We start from the raw sequence: 16,531 nt of genomic DNA, 5'->3' as shown, positions 1-16,531 counted from the left end.
CAGATTACAGGGCAAGCTAAATAAAACCGTTTAATAACAACGATTCCGCTTAGAAACTATGAGGGTTTTATTTGTTTTTTCAATAATTTTCAAGTCTATAATAATCTTCGCATATTTTCAAATATCTTAAAAATAGGGACATGTAAAGACAATGTAAAGATTTGGCCTCCCTGATTCGAGCGCTAAATTCTGTTTTTGACGTTTTGAGGGATGCGAGTGCGAGTAAATTCAAAAAAATTTGAAGTAGCTCGCACGCCGAATCACACATGACACTAACTGGCATGATGTGTTCACACGGTGTGAGTAGCTGTACTGCAGTAACTGACTAGACCGACTCGTATGCTTACTCGCACCGTCTGAACCCGGCTTTAGAAGTATTTGTTTTCTTCAAAACAGCGATCCGCGATGACGGCAGTGAGCTTCGTTTACTAGTTTAGGGGAGCGTCAAAGAACAGCTGATTTTCAGTCGGAGTGAACGTTTTCAAAATTAAAATTATGAATGAAAATTAGCTTTCCCATACCAAATTAGTATTCTGTTTAAATAAAAAACATTTTTGTTTGCAGGTGGGGGAAAAGTCTCATACGAAAATGGTTTATGAAGACAACTTTATATTATAAAGAAAAAAATCAGCAACAATGTTGGAATTGTATGACCATATGGTTGAATGAAAGTCAGAAATACGTGTTTCTAATAATTAAATAACATAATGTGAAAATTTTCTTTCAAATTTTAAAATTTGAAAACCGGCTTCGTGTCTTCTAATCTGGTAGAGATTACACTAACGATTTTGGGACCCAAATTATGACTCAAACTTGAAGTCGCCACCAGACGTCGACGTTATCGCGAATTACCAATTTACCACCATCTGACATATCGTGATGATGAACTCTTACAGCAGAGGAATAGTGAGATAGGCGGTGACGGTAGGTAGAGTGAGATGGCGATAATCGTGTCATACACCTGGCAAAAACCAAATGTTCCACGTGACGGAGTGTCGGTTGCATGTAATTAAGTTCGGTTCATTTGTCATGAACTGCAGGGGCATTGGTGATTGAATTTAATGTTGTCTCAATATCTCGCGCTGTCAGTAAAATGAGTGTGAGATTTTGCTACTCTGTTCCAAGGCGCTTGTATAAATGTATAACAGGTGAAGCAACATCATCACTTCAATGAGAAGGGGATTACGGTTTGTGGAGCGGGGGTTGTTTGTTTTGTTATTGCTAGGATACGCCATTTTTGTATTTTCACATGCGAGAGTAGTGGATGAACTGGATGAGAATGAAATTCTACAAAATCATTCCTTCCTTTTTAATAAAAATTCGCATAAGCCGAACATAGTAGACATCGTTCGAATAAGCGTCGTAGCAGTTTGTAGAGAGCCGCCGGCAGCGTTCGGATGCTGTTTGTAAACAATACCGACAGCAATTCCAATATGGCTGAAGGTGCATTTCATATGACTGTTTCACCTGGTATATATAGAGGCGCCTTGCTCTGTTCGTGACGGCTTCGTGCATCCGATGGGACTTCGGCTTCGTGCGCCCGATGGGGCGTCCACATTACACAACGAACCGAATATTGTGCGATTCACATAGCACGTTACGGAGAAGAACGTCTACGTTCCGTCAACGTCTCCACCAATTCACACATGCAGTCAATGCTTCCACCAGCACCGTCACGTCAAATGCCAAACGAATGATTTATTTAATTTTATTCATGGTGTCGCCACCTACAACAATTTTAAATTGCAATGCCCTCTTTCAAATCTGCATGCCTAGAATCAGTTCTAAATTTTGAAAAATTCAATGAGAATCATTAAATTCAATTATTTAAATGCTTAAACCCCGTAGTCCGACCCTTATGCAATAATAATAATAAATAGAATAATTCTTTCAACTAGTCGCGAATGATTTTCACTCCGAAATTTGGAGCTAAGAGATATGTTGGCATAAAAAATACAGTAAGTTACTTATAAAGCGATATGCTGGGGTACCACTCAGTGTCGCATTGGAGTCGGTTTTGACCAGTAATTGGACATTTGCGACTGGTGGCGACTTTCGATGTGGGGCCATAATTTGGGCCCCGAACTCAATGTTTACAAAAATGTCCAACTAGAGGTAAAAATGTCTAATTAAACGTGTTGCATCACAGATCTGTTCAATTAGCTTAATGTCGAAGTAGATGTAAATTACTGTATAACCAAATCAAAACAAAAGCCGAGACACAAGGCCCAGACAAGAACCAAACGAGCCGTCCGTCTCCGTCAATTATTCTTTTCTACAAACCCTGCCGGTCGTTTTCGTTGAACGTATGCTGACGGGTCGTTCCGTTGCTGGTGTATGTGAATGTTTTCATGAGAATTGCATGGTAGAATCATTGACGTATCGTGACGTGACGGGACGTGAACGTGACGTGTATGTTGTATGTAAATTGCACTTATGCCGCCTGGTACAGGCCGATCGGCATCATTCGTCATAATGTGGACGCACCTTTACAATTCGAATGAAAATTTTCACTTTGTGTCGTTTGATTACTAAAAACTAGTAGTAATGAGTCCACTTAACCTTTTTTTTCTAAATTAGCTAATATTTTTACTAAAATGCATTATTATAATATGAAATTGTTATCAGACACAATTTTCGTTCATGGTTCCTTCACGACTTGCAAAAAATGTGTTACTCTATTACATAGAGTGTTTACCTGGTAAGGAAAAGTTATTTTTCATTCATAATTTTTATCTTGAAAATGTGTTTAGTCAGACTTTAGTCGCCTCACCGAGCACACAGTCAACGCGAAAAATGCTTTGGTCGTTTATTTTGTTCGCTCTACGCTAATCTAGTACTGGTCAAAGAGAATCGTATGTTTTCTTATGCTGAAGCGCCAACTCATTCACACAAGCAAACGCTCGCATCTCTCTCTCTCCGATTGCACTATGTGGCGATGAAGCGCCTCTCCGAAGGGATGGATAGGCAAGCCTGCTGCGACAAAACCAGTACAACTTCACTTTCCAGCAAATGTAGACCGAAAACTCCGGTGTAGCGAGACCGTACCGTACCGCGGAAAGCACAGTGAAAAAAAAAAAAGAAATTGTCAAGATAGTAACTGTCTTCTACTAGGGGATATACGTTTCTTTTTTTTCGCTCCTTCACGTTGTCGCCGGTGGAAAGTAAAGTGAGTTTCAGTGGTGTCTCGAAGTGCGTGACTCGAATTCCGGTTTAAGTGTGTGACGGAACCGGCCGGTTTTCTACACATTCGATTTTATTTTCTGCCACAAACAAAAGCAGGATACGGTGTGTTGCAGTGGGAGCCGCAAAAAGGAAAAAAAAAAACGTAAGGACGTGAGTGGAGTGCAATGGACGACTTCAGGTTGTGAGATTTTGGGATTTAAAATGTGTGTTGAATACTGGGCGGCAAATGCAACTTACGCATCAGTGACAAATTGAGAAATTGTGTGTACTAAAGGTAGTGGGAAGTTTTCTTGCTTCCATTTGGGATGGTCAGCCTCTTTGTCGAATGGTTTTTTCCATAGCTAGAGTACACACTCCCTTTCCAGCTGTCCTGCTCAGGCGCCTACCGAGCAGCATAAAAAAGGAACGAGAGCGAGAAGAGTTTGTACGCCGAGTAAAATAGGGATGATAAAGGAGCAACATTAAAAAGCACAGCCGTTTGCTTGGTAGTTGTTTTATGTCGATATCCTGTTTGCCCTGACGTATCCGTGCGTATGTGTGTGTTATGTTGTGGCTTTGGAAGGTAAATCGTTGCCTCCTTGGTCGCACTATTCCTTATTGGAAAACGGAGTTTATTGCGCTAGTGATTTGTTTTTCGCCGTCAATGCAATAACCATATGAGCGAGACAAAGCGTTATCATTTCAAAACAAAGCTCGTCACCCACTGGGATGACACGTACGGAAGTACCAGGAAATAGTATGAGTCGTCGCCGAACTCGGTTGAGTAACTTTTTTTTCTGCCAATGACAGCGCTTATCGAAGGCGACCGAGGTTTGCGCCGCTGCCCATAAAGCAAATTTGGCGTTGATACCTTTCGAGACAATAAAAACACGGAACGCGAGACATCGCCGTGTGCGTGTGTATGCGTCGGGAGGAAACTACGTGCGCAAGTCATCACGTCTGGCGCGATGTGTTGGTAAGCAGAAGAAAAGAGTCTCGGCGAATGGCTGTGAAACTCCCGCGACTCTGAATGTTGGGAACTTCTCGATTCGCCGTATGTTTGATTACAAACAAAAGCTGGAAGTTGTCACAACATAGTGGTGCTTTGACAAATCGAGACGGATGAGTGAGTGTGTGTGTGGGCAGTTCTCTGTTATCAACGGGTTGCCAAAGCTGTTCGGTACACACTCTTCAGGGCGTAACACCTTGGGTGGAGGCAAGAACCGAATATATATATGTTATTAGCTACGTTTCAATTGGATGACTCCGAGCAGTGGGAGGAAGAATCATGCGTTGTAGCTCTGCTCGCCGCTCCATGAACATAAGCGCAATTACATGCGTTTAGCCTCATGGAAAGCACATTGTTCCTAAATTGGTAGTGAACAGATTGAAGGAAAAGAAGAGGCACACGGGAAGATTTTAAATTTTGGAGCGGTTAGTCACCGGCTTGATTATCTAATGACTCTGACGCTCAGATACTCACCATTAATTCTAATAATCTGATCTAATCAAAACGCAGTCATCGGATGGAGGCACTGTTAATGACATCATTGCTGCTCGCTGCTTGAATTTAGAGATGGATCATACGAGAGATGTGACTCTAACTGTCTGGTACCGAGTTAGCTATTCAACAGTTGAAAATGGATAATTAAGCAAACGTTTTGGGACATTACTTCTCACTGAAAAATTTGTTGTTTTGCTATGTAGCTTTGTCACCGTAACAGTTACGGGTGCTGACTCAGCTATTCCTTGGGAGTGATTGAATTCATAGTAGTTCGCAGGTGCATCATCTGACTGATTTAAATCAGCTATATTTCACAGAGAATGATCTGAGTGCGGCTCAGAATACATTTTGTTAAATATATCCCAAGAATTTGAAACCTTAAATCTTCTCGATGAGCATTCTTCATTTTTTTTAAGTTGGTACTACTATCAGTGTTCTTAATGGTAATCCTTTGCGATCGTTTGTCTGCTCTCAGCCAGCTCAGCAAGGAAGTATACTAATCTTGCACTCTATGCAACAATATATCAGTTCACATTTTTTTAAAAGAATTTTAATGTGAATCTGTTCACACATCCAAACGGTGCTCCTATGAATAATACATAACGGTACTGAGTATAAACAGAAGTTGTCACCCGAGCTTGAGGAAAGGCTTAATGGAAAACTTCATGTATTGTGGCAAAGAGCATTGTGCCGTATGTTCAAACAGAAAGGTAAAAGGCGGGAGACGCTAAACTAATTATTTTGGTGACTAGCGGCCCAATTCTATGTTTTAATAAGTTTACCGCAAAGTCATTGGAATAGCTTTGCTGTTGCACTCAAACAGACTCTCGCAACTTATTTTCTTTTCTTTTATTCAATGTTTCTTTTTTAGTCCAAATATCTCTATGTCTCGAACATCTACTCTATCTCTGCGATCAATTGTTGCTCTTCCAATTTTGACTTTGAATTTCAACTCTCTACTCTTCATTTCCTACTATCTACTCTATACTTTGTTCTCTCTTCTCTCTACTCTCTGCTCTTTATTTTAAACTTTCCACTTTCTCTCCACTCTCACTACTCTCTACTCTCTACTCTTTCTACTCTCTACTCTTTCTACTCTCTACTTTCTCTAATCTCTTTACTCTCTACTCACTCTATTATCTACTCTCTACTCTCTACTCTCTCTACTCTATCTAATCTATCTACTGTCTACTCTATCTACTTTCTACTCTCTCTACTCTCTCTATTCTCCTTACTCTCTACTCTCTCTACTCTCTCTACTCTCCCTACTCTCTACTATCTCTACTCTCTACTCTGTACCGTCTCTACTCTCTACTCTCTCTACTCTTCACTCTCTCTACTCTCTACTCTCTCCACTCTCTACTTTCTACTATCTCTACTCTCTCTACTCTCTACTCTCTCTATTCTCTACTATCTCTACTCTCTACTCTGTACTCTCTCTACTCTCTCTACTCTCTACTTTCTACTCTCTCTACTCTCTACACTCTCTACTCTCTACTCTCTACTATCTCTACTCTCTACTCTGTACTCTCTCTACTCTCTACTTTCTACTCTCTCTACTCTCTACTCAGCACTCTCTCTACTCTGTACTCTCTCTACTCTCTCTCTACTCTCTACTCTCTACTCCCTACTCTCTACTCTCTACTCTCTACTCCCTACTCTCTACTCTGTACTCTCTCTACTCTCTCTCTCTACTCTCTACTCTCTACTCCCTACTCTCTACTCTCTACTCCCTACTCTCTACTCTTCCTTCCCTCTACTCTCTACTCTTCCTACCCTCCCTACTTTCTACTCTCTCTATTCTCTACTCTGTACTCTCTCTACTCTCTACTCTCTCTACTCTCTCTACTCTCTACTCTCTCAACTCTTTACTCTCTTTACTCTCTTTACTTTCTACTCTCTACTATCTCTACTCTCTACTCTGTGCTCTCTCTACTCTCCCTACTCTCTCATCTCTCTACTCTCTCTACTCTCCCTATTTTCTACTCTCTCTACTCTCTATTCTCTCTACTTTCTACTCATTCTACTCTCCTTACTCTCTACTCTCTCCACTCTCTCCACTCTCTCTTCACTCCTCATACTCTCCCTACTCTCTACTCTCATTACTCTCTATACTCTCTACTCTCTACTCTCTACTCTCTACTCTCCACTCTCTCTACTCTCTTTACTTTCTACTCTCTACTGTCTCTACTCTCTACTCTGTGCTCTCTCTACTCTCCCTACTCTCTCATCTCTCTACTCTCTCTATTTTCTACTCTCTCTACTATCTATTCTCTCTACTTTCTACTCATTCTACTCTCCTTACTCTCTACTATCTCCACTCTCTCTACTCTTTCTTCACTCCTCATACTCTCCCTACTCTCTACTCTCTATACTCTCTCTACTCTCTACTCTCTCTACTCTCTACTCTCTCTACTCTTTACTCTCTCTACTCTCTTTACTTTCTACTCTCTACTATCTCTACTCTCTACTATCAGGTCAATCACGGAGAGCAACTACGAATTGTACAGTCTACCCAAGCTCAAGCTCAAGTTCTACTATCTCTACTCTCTACTCTGTGCTCTCTCTACTCTCCCTACTTCCTCATCTCTCTACTCTCTCTACTCTCCCTATTTTTACTCTCTCTACTCTCTATTCTCTCTACTTTCTACTCATTCTACTCTCCTTACTCTCTACTCTCTCCACTCTCTCTTCACTCCTCATACTCTCCCTACTCTCTACTCTCTATACTCTCTACTCTCTACTCTCTACTCTCTCTACTCTCTACTCTCTACTCTCTCTACTCTCCACTCTCTACTCTGTGCTCTCTCTACTCTCTACTCTCTCTACTCTCTACTCTCTCTACTCTCCACTCTCTCTACTCTCTTCACTTTCTACTCTCTACTCTGTGCTCTCTCTACTCTCCCTACTCTCTAATCTCTCTACTCTCTCTACTCTCCCTATTTTCTACTCTCTCTACTCTCTATTCTCTCTACTTTCTACTCATTCTACTCTCCTTACTCTCCACTCTCTCTTCACTCCTCATACTCTCCCTACTCTCTACTCTCTCTACTCTCTCTACTCTCTACTCTCTGCTCTCTACTCTCTACTCTCTACTCTCTACTCTCTACTCTCTCTCTACTCTCTTTACTTTCTACTCTCTACTATCTCTACTCTCTACTCTGTGCTCTCTCTACTCTCTACTCTCTCTACTCTCTCTACTCTCTACTCTCTCTACTCTCCACTCTCTCTACTCTCTTCACTTTCTACTCTCTACTCTCTACTCTGTGCTCTCTCTACTCTCCCTACTCTCTAATCTCTCTACTCTCTCTACTCTCCCTATTTTCTACTCTCTCTACTCTCTATTCTCTCTACTTTCTACTCATTCTACTCTCCTTACTCTCTACTCTCTCTTCACTCCTCATACTCTCCCTACTCTCTACTCTCTCTACTCTCTACTCTCTACTCTCTACTCTCTCCTCCCTACTCTCTCTACTCTCTACTGTCTCTACTCTCTACTCTCTCCTGTCTCTACTCTCTCCTCTCTCCTTTCTACTCTCTCCTTTCCACTCTCTCTACTCTCTACTCGCTGCTCTAAAAAAACGCATACACAAACACATACACGCACATGCACGCACAAATGAACACATGTCCACACGCAGACGCGCACAGTCTCACACACAAAAAAACGCATCGCAGCTGCTGACTGCTCACTCTCTCACACTGTTTTTGATTACATCAACCAATCAACTAACCAAAACACACACTCCCGCAAACGCACACGCACACGTACATGCAAACACACACACACACACACGCACACACAAACACATACACGCAAATGTACACGCAAACGAACACACGCAGACGCACACACTCTCTCACACAAAAAACGCATCGCAGCTGCTCACTGCTCACTCTCTCACTATGTTTGTGTTTACGTCAAGATCACTATGTTTGTGTTTACGTCAAGAATACGAACATTTACGACCGTTTACGACTGTTCACGACGACCGCGCTTTATTTTTTAGCGATTTTATTTATAGTAAGATTATTTATAGTAAGATACATGCGAAAACCTGAACTGCATTTTGAGGACTGTTTCGAAAGATATACGAATTATAGCATATATTTTTTTTATATTGAAACAACGCATTAAATACATTCCCTGTTATTCTACGCGGTGAGTGACGTGAGATAGCAAAGTTCTTCGCTTCATTGTTGAAGCTACATTACTTTTCAACTTCTTTTTGATACCCGAGTCGATAACATATGAGGATACGACTTCAAATCTACCCTAGTGACAAACTATAGTCACGCCATTCGCCTACGGGAATGCAGTGACTTGAGCCATCTCACCTCATTCGCCGCGCGGAATAAAGGGGATTGTTTGGTAAATACTCATCTAAAGTTTACATAACAATAAGTAAATCTTGTTCATCCTTCATAATCTCGCAAGTTATACATATTCTGCATATAATCTCACAAAGTGATACAGCGCGGACTCGATTATATACAGTTTCTGATTCCTTTTCACTGTATATAATCGAGTTAAAAAAAATTTTTTTAATTAGTTTTTTTTTGCTGTATTTTTCGTTTTTTGAATATAAAAGAAAAATTTGATTTTTGATTCATCCCCTTGAAGTCAGAATTTCTCACATGTAAAGAATAAATTTATGCAGATTCTCTCAGTAGGTGATAGACGATCATATTTGAGGGGCTTAGAATGAAAGAGGTGTAAGTGATTTGATCGATTTCTCTACATCGACTCTGTCTTTTGGTCATAACTTAGCTCCAAACTCATTCCCAGCTGTATTTAACAATGTGGAAGATGGGTCAAAACCTCATCTATCGGATTCTATAGTAAATTCAAATTGGAACGTTTTTGTAGTTGAGTTATTAACTGAAAGAAAAGTTGATGAAGAGAAATCGATCAAGTCACTTACACATTCTAAGCCCCTCATTTATGAAAAAAATCTTCTACGCATATTTTCGAATTTCAACAATGACAGAGTTATAGAACTTTTTACTTGTTTCGGACTTTGTTGTCTCAAACTGGGTCTACATTACAAAGTACGCTACGAAAGACGATTCTGTTGCTTTCATTTGAAAGACGAGAAAATATACTACAGGATATAGTAGTGGAACATCTAAATTAGTGGATTTTAATAACATTTTGGAAGTGAAAAACTTAAAAGTTAATAATTTTTAATGTGTTATTAATAATTTCATCCAGCAAATTTGTATTAAACTAGATTGTTCCTATCAACTAAATTGAAGCTCTCTAACAGCTCTACGATTTGTTCTTTGACGCCTAACTTCTATCATTCTTTATTTGGCTGCAATATCGATCAAAACAATTCCTGGTGAAAATTCAAGCAAAATCTTCAAAGATCTCGGTTTTTACCCCACTGTACATGTAATAGCCACTTAAATTACATTTTAGCGTTGAAAGGTTACATTTCTTCTTGAAGTAGGACATATATATAATCTTGTTGTGGCCTTCGACGTTCAGCTTTTAAAAAACGTTTATTATAATCAACATACAGTTTATTATCTAAATATCATTTATTAAGCAAACGTGGACGGTCACGGAAAGAATTTGAATGAGAACTGAACGGCGTCGTGGGTTCTGCTGCTGGTATATATCGATGAGTAATGCTGATGCAGCGGAACGATGGCTATTGGCTGGCCGCGATCGTACGATGTTTGGAATGTGCTGATCGTGGTCCTTTGGTGTGCATATCATAACGTGATTCATCGGGGGGGTGAAAAAGTGTCGTCCTCGGCACTTGGTTGGTTATTCTGAATTCCTGGCAGGATGTTGTTGAGTTCGAGGTTTATCAACTTCTGGCGTTTCCTTGATTTCCTTTGTTGAGTAGCTTTCAGATGATAATAGATTAAAAATAGAATAATAATCAATAGAGTTGAGGACAGGGATGTCCCTCCTACTAGACTCCATTTCCATTTTTGGTCGGATTCTTGTTGAAGGAATACTTTGTCTAAATGTTTCCTGTTCGAGAGTGCTACTTCTTCTATTTTTGCCACATCGTGATCGTTTATGATTTGCTTTTTAATGGAAAGGTCATGAAGAGCTCCTTGGAATGTTTCAACTTCGCTAATTTTGTCGATTGAAGTAAAGTTGCGTTCCATGTAGGTAACCGTGCAGTTCGAGAAAGATATTATGAAACTTCCGGAAAGATGTCTGTTACTAGGTCCGCAATCGGAACGTAACTCCTGGTCTTTTGCATTAGTGATCAGGACCTTGTTATTAGCTATTAATTTTGCAGATGTTTCTTCACTTTTTTCCATCACACAATGCGGATCGTTGCCCATTATAAGTGGGTAAATGCATGAGTCTTTGAACTCTTTTGTGTAAATGTTTAATTGGACGTAGTTTTCTGGTTCCGTTGTGGTAAGGAGTTGTCTACCTTGTTTGATTACGAATTGGGGATATTCTTTTATAACAATACCGTTCTGATTTATTGGGTATATACGGATAATTGTTGATTCTTCCGGTTCCATTTCTGGGACGTGGATAATGTACAGTAAAGTATTTTCGCTAGTGGCTATTTTTGGGGTCACTAGATTGAGTGCTTCTTCAGGTATGTCCATTTGAATTCCTTGATTGTTGAGGATGGTTTTTATCAGGTTAATTTCTTTGCTGGATAATATTCTGCTATTGGTAACTCGCATTTTAGAGAAGAGTACTGCTTCTTGAATGTTGATTAGAATTTTGTTGATAGTGTCGATGTTCAGAATTGTTGTAATTATGTCGATATCGTCGAGGATGATTTGATTGATATGCTGTTTCTCAATTATTTGATTAATTGCGGTTGTTAATTCAGAGATACTGTTGCCAATCTGTTCGTTGATTTTGATTTGATGATTGTTCTCGCTGACTAGTTGGTTCAAGCTCCTGTTGATGATTCGTAGGTCTTGGGCGTCGGGGCTGCCGGCGATCCATTTCCATGCTGTGCCTATGATGTCCCATCTTCTGGTCCTCTTATGAATAGTTGGTTTAATTTGTAGAAAATTAGAATACAATTCGCGTATTTTATGCTTGCTAATCTGATTAAGTACGTTATTATTCTTTTGATTATTGTATACCAAACTTGTAAGTTGGTTGATTGTTGACTCTAGGTCTGTAAGATTAATTGGATGTATTATCCTAATATTTCCCGTTTGGATTTTGCAAGAACCAATCTTCTGCATTAATATAAGATCGTTATGAAGATTTCTTATGGTGAGCTCCTGACATGAAATTCTTGAGATGACGATGATGATTCCTATGTATGAGATGAGCATCTGTAATACAATGTGAGATAGAAAGAGAAAAGTTATCTTTTTTTTGGTCTTTTAATTTTATTTTTGTGTCTTTTTATTTCGCAGTTATTTTTGAATGTGCGATCTGTTACTTCGTTAGCATTGGTTTTGTTGGCTCTAGCTTGTTTTTTGGTACGGATGTTGGGAATAACAAAAACTTCCTGTTTATCATTAATAATTGGAGGTTCCTCTTTCTTTGAATTTTGTTTTACAATTTGTTTTTGTGATTTTTCCATATTTAACTTAGCTTTGAGGAATAATTCTTGTGCGTCTTTAATTATTTCTTGAGGGTTAACAATATTATTTTGGTTAAAGAGAATTTCGTTTGGTGTGTATTGTGTTGAAGAATGTACAGTGTTATTATATAATGCTACAGATAATTTAACAATTGATTTTGTGCCCATAGTTCTGAATTTATGCTTGTTTGTATTAAATATTTCAATAATGGTAGAATGTGCACGTTCTATTTGTCCGTTGGATTCGGAAGATGCTGCGTAGTCTATCTGTGTTCCTAGTTGGCTGAGAAAGTCTTTAAGATGAATAGATCTGAATGTTGTTTCATGATCTGTTATGATTTGTCTGGGCACTCCAAATGTACTTATGTATTTTCCTAGTGCTTTTTGAACATGTACTAAATTCTTTGATTTTATAAATATCATTTGAAGATGTTTTGAAAATGAATCAATAAGTGACAAAAAGGAATGTTTATCTATTATGAATATATCCATGTGTATTCTTTCTAATGGTTTTTCGGTAATGGGCCTAGGAGAAATTTTTATGTTGAATGGTTTCCTCTCATATTTATGGGTATTACATATTTCACAAGAGTTTATAAATTTTCTCACTTTTATGCACATGTTGGGGAAAAAATAAGATCTTTTAATTTGAGCTTCAACTTCGGTAATACCGCGATGTGCCCTTTCATGTTCTTTTGCAATTAATTGGTCCTGTCTATTTTCATTTTGAACATCTTCTACCATTCGGTCTGTGAAAACAAAATGGCCTTTCTGACTAAAGTTTTCCTTGTAAGATTCCTGGATAGTTTGGATGAGGTTTTCTGGAGCCATGAGAGCAGTTTGTCTACCGTTATGAAAGAGTTTGAGAAAGTGTGTAACTTGATCTTTATCGAAAGAATTTTGAGATACTATAGTTCTGTGATAATTTTGGAATAGGGTTTCTTGTATTATGGTATCCAGTCGAGAAATTCTGAAAATCATTTGGTTACGGAAATAATTTAACGGGCGTTCGGAGAAATGGATGAAATAGTTGGAGGAGTCGTCGGCAGAGTGAATTGTTTGGGAATCGGAAAGGTTTGGATGGTTCTCGGGATTGTCCGATTGTGGGGGATTATTGGTGACAGATGCTTCACCGTCCTCTTGGTCTCTAGGATCTGAAATATTAGAAGATGTGTTATTATTTGTGATACAAACATTTGCTTCAATTGGCATTCTGCTTAAGGCGTCTGCTACAACATTGGATTTTCCTTCCTTGTATTTAATCTCGTAGTCGTAATTCTCTAGGTCTAGGCGCCATCGTAAGATTTTAGAATTCTTATCAGAAGTTTTGATAAACGTTAGAGGCTTATGGTCCGTAACAAGAGTGAATTTTTGACCATACAGGTAAGGTTTAAATTTATTTACCGCCCATATTATGGCTAATGCTTCTTTCTCATTTGTGGCGTATCGTGACTCGGTATCCGAAAGTGTTCGTGATGCAAATGCGATTGGCCTTTCGACATTGTCCTGTATCTGTGATAGGACAGCTCCTAATGCAAAGCCAGATGCATCCGTAGTTAAAATGAAGGGATGATCAAATTGCGGATATGCCAGTACTTGGTCTGTGGATAGTATTTTTTTAAGAGTATTAAAGGAATTTATGTATGAAGTGTCTTGTAATTCAATTGTCGAGTCTTTCTTTAAATACTTCGACATGGGTCGTGTGATTTTTGAAAAATCCTTAATAAATCTTCTGTAATAACCGATTAAACCTAGAAATTGTTTAATTTCTTTTTGATTTTTCGGTAAAGGCCATTGAAGAATTTTTTCAATTTTTTCGGGATTTGGTTTTACTCCTTCGGATGTTATGATGTGTCCTAAAAATTCTGTTTGCCTTTTCAAAAACTCGCATTTATCTAATTGAATTTTTAAATTGAAATCGGATAAACGCTTTAAAATTAATTGAAGGTTTTCTAAGTGGTTCTCTAGATTATATCCAATAATAATTATATCGTCAAGATACACGTAGCACTTCGTTCCAATATAATCACCGAGGATATCATTCATTGCTCTCTGAAAGGTTGCGGGAGCATTTTTAAGCCCAAAAGGCATTCTAGTGAATTCAAAATGCCCTTTGTCTGTAGAAAAAGCTGTTTTCTCGATATGTTTCGGGTCCATTGGAATTTGGTGGAATCCCGATTTTAAATCAAGAGTTGTGAAATATTCAGATTTTCCTAGGGAATCCAAAATTTCTTCAATTTGAGGCATAGGATATTTATCGTCTATAGTATGTTCGTTAAGCTTCCTATAATCGATTACGACTCGTACTTTTTTCTTTCCAGATGCGTCTGTTTTTTTTGGGACCACCCATATGGGTGAGGAGTACGGACTTTTGGAAGGTCGAATTATTCCATTATCTAACATTTCTTGTATTTGTTCATGAACATCTAGTTTGAAATGATGTGGGTACCGATAATTTTTTGTGTAAATCGTTAGTGGTTAAAATTTTATGTTTAGTGGCTGATGTGGATGTGAGTTTTTCCCCCTTTTTAGATACAACTGCTTGATGTTGGTGAAGAATTTGAATTAATTTGGTTTTTTCTAATGATGAAAGATGATTTGTTCTAATGATGTCATTAATTTCATTTTCAGAAATACATTCTGAGTGTTTTATTAGGAAGGGAGAAATGGTTTCAAAATTGTTAACTGTTAATCCAATTTTCGGGATATTTATGGGGTTTCTACATGTGGAAATTACATTGACGGTTGTTTTATTATTTTCTGCTCTATAGAGTCCAGGATTAATAAAGATATTTTTGTAAAGTTTTTGATAAGAGGGGACAAGCCAATCACCGTTATTTGTGGTCTCAATTGTTACAAAATGATTGTAAAGTTGTTTGGTGGGGTAAAATTTGGCATATGAAAATTGTTTGTCTAATAGTGTTAGTGTTTCGTCTTCGTAATTGATGCGTGCTTTGAGTTCTGCCAATGTTTCCGATCCTATTAAGCCGTCGAAAAAGTTGTGAAATTTCAAGACGTAAAACGTGAAGGGTTTGAAAGCGCCGTTAAACAAAGCAATTTTTCCTTTTTCGGTTACACTGTTGGTTCCACACACGTTTTTTATTTTCGTATTTGGTACGGTGCTAGTTTTTCCCAAGATTCCTGGTGCAATAATATTTTTGTTTGCTCCAGAATCTATCAAAATATTTAGGGTTTGATTATTTTTAGGATGTTTAATTTTGAGATAGGGTAAGTAATTTAAGTTGGATTTAGATTTGTGTATCCCAAGTGAAAATTTAGATCAAGATCATCTTCAGATTCAGTGTCTGATTTTGCAATATCATCCTCAGGATCATCTTTGACTGTCTCATGGTTATTTATTGTTTTCCTATTTATTGTCAGACGGCTCTGTGTAGTAGTAGCGTCCATCGGTTCAATTTCATTTCGCTCTCTTTTTTGATCCAATTTGAAGGGTTTCTGATTTTTATTCAATTGAGGATTTTTACTGCTTGATTTGTTATCGAAATCTTTGTTCTTCTGATACTTTTTTGGAGAATAATCAAAAGTCATGTTTTGTGCTGTTATTTCTTTTGATTTGAATTTACATAGAAATGCATAGGCATCTTCTATATCTTTCGGCCTTGCGGCTTGAGCATAGCCAAAATATGGTTCGATTAGTCCGGCGATGAAAGCAGCCAAGGCGTCTTCTTCTATAAAATCGTTTATGACTTCCCAGTTGTTACGGTATTTTTCTGTTTGTTTCGCCAAGGTCTTAATATTTTGAATAATATTTTTTGATTTATTGTAGTATCTCGAAATACTCATATTTTCAGTCATTTTACATTGCCATAACTGGCATTTATACGTGGAAAGTTCTTGACGATCGCCGAGAGCATTTGTCAGAACTTCCGAAATTTGCTCAAAATTGTCTGGGTTACCGGCAAGACATATTATGTCTTTTGCTTTCCCTTGGATTTTATGTATTACTGCAGTGGTATACATTTTAAATTGCACTGGCGTAACGTGCTCTTTGAAAGCATTGAGTGTTTCCTGAGCAGTTGTTAGCCACGCATTCAATTGTTTCGAATTGCCGTCGAATGTTGGAATCATTTTGATTGGATCCGGAATTCTGCATAGCATCTCAAAACTGGTTGTTGGTTGGTGATATTCGTATATTACCGGTTGTGCAGTAGGTTGTTCTGCTGGCGTTGTTCCATTTAAATGCGATTCAATTTGCAGGAACATGGCGTCATGTTCCTTTTGTTTGGTGGAAAATGCGTCCATCATCTCCATCATTTTCTGGAGTTGCGCGCCGATTTGCTCCATATCTGAGCTTTCTTCA

General features: G+C 38.4%; 1 protein-coding gene across 12 annotated transcripts in view; it reads left to right on the top strand.

Moving 5' to 3' along the window:
- The first annotated feature begins 3,002 nt into the window (after window positions 1-3,002).
- The window catches only part of LOC129763483 (coronin-7), a 45,957-nt gene continuing 32,428 nt past the window's right edge, over window positions 3,003-16,531 (top strand). For 7 of the 12 annotated variants that reach the window (XM_055762595.1, XM_055762592.1, XM_055762590.1 and 4 more), the window contains exon 1: window positions 3,003-3,328. The gene's annotated coding sequence lies outside the window, so the exon portion shown is untranslated. Of the gene's footprint in view, window positions 3,337-16,531 lie in introns of all 12 variants that reach the window. The other 5 variants (XM_055762594.1, XM_055762593.1, XM_055762591.1 and 2 more) reach the window with 2 other exon arrangements.

The sequence above is a fragment of the Toxorhynchites rutilus genome, chromosome 1 (assembly GCF_029784135.1).
Source record: "Toxorhynchites rutilus septentrionalis strain SRP chromosome 1, ASM2978413v1, whole genome shotgun sequence".
NCBI lineage: Eukaryota > Metazoa > Arthropoda > Insecta > Diptera > Culicidae > Toxorhynchites > Toxorhynchites rutilus.
Note: the sequence above shows the minus strand (reverse complement) of the source record. Positions and strands in the feature narration are given on the sequence as shown.